Below are 3920 nucleotides of genomic sequence, written 5' to 3' on the forward strand. Positions count from 1 at the left end.
AGAAGCTTTATGGACACAGGCCTTCAGCCAATAGCCAGCAAGGAACTAAGGCCTGTCAACAATCACATGAATGAGCTTGGAAGCAGATTCTCCGATCTCAGTAGAGCCTTTGAAATGACTGTATCCCTAATCAACAACTTGACTTACCCTTGCAAGAAATCCTGAGCCTGAACCATTCAGCTAAGCAATCCCAAATTTCTGACCCTTAGAAACTAGATGAAGTAATAATGTTTATTGTTTTAGGGAACTACATTACACAGCATGACATAGATAACTGATAGAGTGGGCATCTTTGTTTTGCCCATCTTTTTGCCATTAAGTATGATTGCTATTTTGTTTTATTTTTTGTTTGCTAGATGTCCTTTATCGAGTTAAGGAATTTTCCTTTTATTCCTAGTTTCTTTCTTCTTTTAAGATTTTATTTATTTGCGAGAGAGAGCACAAGCAGGGGGGAGGGGTAGAGGAAGAAGCAGACTCCCCGCTGAGCAGGGAGCCCAATGCAGGACTCAATCCCAGGACCCTGGGATCATGAACTGAGCTGAAGGCAGGTGCTTAACCAACTGAGCTATCCAGGCACCCTTATTCCTAGTTTCTTGAGATTTGTTTTAAACATGTATGGATGTCAACTTTCGTCAAATACATTTTTTTATATTTATTGAGATTATTATATGACTTCTGCTTATATTAGTCTTTTCAAAGAATTAATTTGGGCTCTGTTGATCTTCTCTATTGCACATTGGTCTTCCATTTCTTTAATTTGACATGCTTATTATTTCCTTACTTCTACTTTCTTTGGGTATTTCCATACTTCTACTTTTTCTTCTTAAGTTGGATTATTCATTAATTTTGAGCCTTTTTTTTTTTTTTAGTCTTTCTTTTCTAACATAAGCATTTAAGATTACATATTTTCCTGGAATACTGCTTTAGCAACATCCTATACAAAACACTTTTTAAAAGTTTATTATTGGGGCGCCTGGGTGACTCAGTCGGTTAAGCGTCTGCCTCCTGCTCAGGTCATGATCCCGGAGTCCTGGGATTGAGTCCTGCATTGAGCTCTCTGCTCATCGGGGAGCCCCACCCCCACTGTGCTCGCGCTTTCTCTAAAATAAAATCTTTTTTTTTTTTTTTTATTTGACAGAGCGAGAGCAGGAGCACAAGTGGGGGAGTGGGAGAGGGAGAAGAGAAGCAGGCTTCCCGCTGAGCAGGGAGCCCGATGTGGGACTCGATCCCAGGACCCTGGGATCATGACCTGAGCCGAAGGCAGACGCTTAACGACTGAGCCACCCAGGCGCCCCAAATAAATAAAATCTTAAAAAAAAAAACGAGGAAAATTTTTCCAGTATTGGAAAACTATTACCTCTTTCAGCAAAGAATACTATTCAGCACTTTAAAAGGAACAGACTGCTTAAATACACAACATGGATGAATTAAAAACAAAAGAAACTAGTATGCTGAGCAAAAAATCTGAAAGCAAAAAGAGTACATACCGTATGATTCAATTTATATGAAGTTTTAGAACAGTCAAAGGGATGGAATGGGGGATAGGGTGGGAAGGGGCACAAGAGATCTTTCTGGGATGATGGAAATATTCTATATCTTTTTTTGTTTCAAATTTTTATTTAAATTCTAGATAGTTAACATATAGTGTAATACTGGTTTCAGGAGTAGAATTTAGTGATTCATCAGTTACATATAACACCCAATGCTTGTCATAACAAGTGCCCTCTTTAATACCCATCACCCATTTAGCCCATCCCCCACCCACATCCCTCCATCGACCCTCAGTCCGTTCTTTATGGTAAAGAGTCTCTTGGTGGGGCACCTGGGTGGCTCAGTCATTGGGCATCTGCCTTCAGCTCAGGTCATGATCCCAGAGTCCTGGGATGGAGCCCCGCATTGGGCTCCCTGCTCAGCGGGAAGCCTGCTTCTCCCTCTCCCACTCCCCCTGCTTGTGTTCCCTCTCTCGCTGTCTCTCTCTCTGTCAAATAAATAAATAAATAAAATCTTAAAAAAAAAAGTCTCATGGTTTGCTTCCCTCTGCCTCTTTTTTTTTCTTTCCCATATGTTCATCTGTTTTGTTTCTTAAATTCCACATATGAGTGAAATCATGGTATTTGTCTTTTTCTGCAAATGTTCTATATCTTAATAGTGGTATGATTTCATGAGTGTACGCATTTGTCAAAATTCATCCAACTATGCATTTAAGTTCTGTTCATTTCACTGTGTACATGTTACATCTCAATACAAAAGTACAAAACAATTCTTGTGATGATGTAAGATTTGTCATTTTGTTCTTGTAGATCTATCTTTCCATTTCTGCTCTACATACTTTGCAGCTGTATCATTAGATATCTGCAAATATAGAATATTGTTGGTGAATGGAAACTTTTCTTTTCTACACACACACACACACACCCGTTTTCTGCTCTTCTACACACACACACACCCGTGTCCTCCACACTCACTCCTATTCTTTCCTAATCTTTTTTTTTTTTAAAGATTTTATTTATTTGACAGAGACACAGCAAGAGAGGGAACACAAGCAGGGGGAGTGGGAGAGGGAGAAGCAGGCTCCCCGCTGAGCAGGGAGCCCCATGCGGGAATCGATCCCAGGACCCCGAGATCATGACCTGAGCCGAAGGCAGACGCTTAACGACTGAGCCACCCAGGCGCCCCATATTTTCCTAATCTTCCATTTGCAGTGCTTCAGCATATAGGCCTGTCTTGCTGTTTTGGGGTCAGGCTTACACCAAATCCCAAGAGGGGCACGTGTGGCCACGGAACCATCTGCATGTGAATGAGTAGAAGTCCCTACTCTGGTCACTTAGGGCATCCATACCTCATGAGCCTCTAGCTCTGGCTTCTGCTCAGAATCAAGCCAGTATCTGTTCCATTAGGCAAAGCAAGTCTCAGCCAAAACAAAGAACAGCCTGAAGGAGGTGGGGAAATAGGGGATTTTGCAGGTGCTCACACTCCAGTCCCCTGACCAAGAAAGGTTTGGTAAGAAGGGCCCGGCGGTACCTGGCTGGCACAGTCAGTAGATCATGTGACTCTAGATCTCACCTGAGTTCAATCTCCGTGATGAGTGTAAAGCTTGGTTAAAAAAAAGAAAAGATTAAAGAAAAAGGGCTCAGACCTCAGAGGTTCTAGTCAGCACAAGCTGCACACCTTAACTTTATGGTGGCGATGGCTGGTTGTAGGGCAAGGGGTCGGGAGGAGGCTAAAGGATATAAAGAAGAGGGTGAGGGCAGCCTCAGCCTGAGGGAGTAGGGATTTAGGTAGCAGGTGGCTGAGACTGCACCACAGCCACATGGCATAGAGCGAAGGCGCCATTTGAAACGCCCAAATCCTGAGTGGGGGGCTGTTGATAGGGTGAGGTGGAGATAGGGTGTGTCTGTGGTTACTGTCGGGCGCTTGCACCCTTCAACCCCACCACTATAAAGTTGATGGACCCAACCAGCAAACCCCCAGTTCATAGACCTTTAGTATCACTCAGCGGTGGGTGAGCCAGGCTCCACCCAACTCTGGGCTATTATTGGTCAAACTAAGAAAAAAAACCGCGTGTGATAACTAGCAGCCTCCTTCGGGTTGGTTGATTCCTGCGAGCTCTCAAGTCAATCAAAATAGAATATACCTCACTCCTTCCCATTCTCTGGCTTCCGGGGGAGCCATGTTAGGCAACAGATGCAAACTGTGTCACTGTTTCTGAGATCTCCACACAATAACATCTCCTGCTTTCCTCTGCGGCCGCCTTCAACAAACGTGTTATTTCAATGAATGAAAATGCGCTATTTTTTTTTCCTACCAAGCGAGTTGTTTCACTGGTATAATGTGAGAAGTGTGCGTTTAGGCGGTGAGGCGCGAAGCTGGCGAAGATGCCCTGTTCTGCTCGCCAACCCTCTAAACCAGCAAAGATTCAG

The sequence above is a fragment of the Mirounga angustirostris genome, unplaced genomic scaffold (genome assembly GCF_029215605.1).
Source record: "Mirounga angustirostris isolate CCGP_5_RB_7025 unplaced genomic scaffold, mMirAng1.0.hap1 SCAF_10, whole genome shotgun sequence".
In the NCBI taxonomy this organism is placed as follows: Eukaryota; Metazoa; Chordata; class Mammalia; order Carnivora; family Phocidae; genus Mirounga; species Mirounga angustirostris.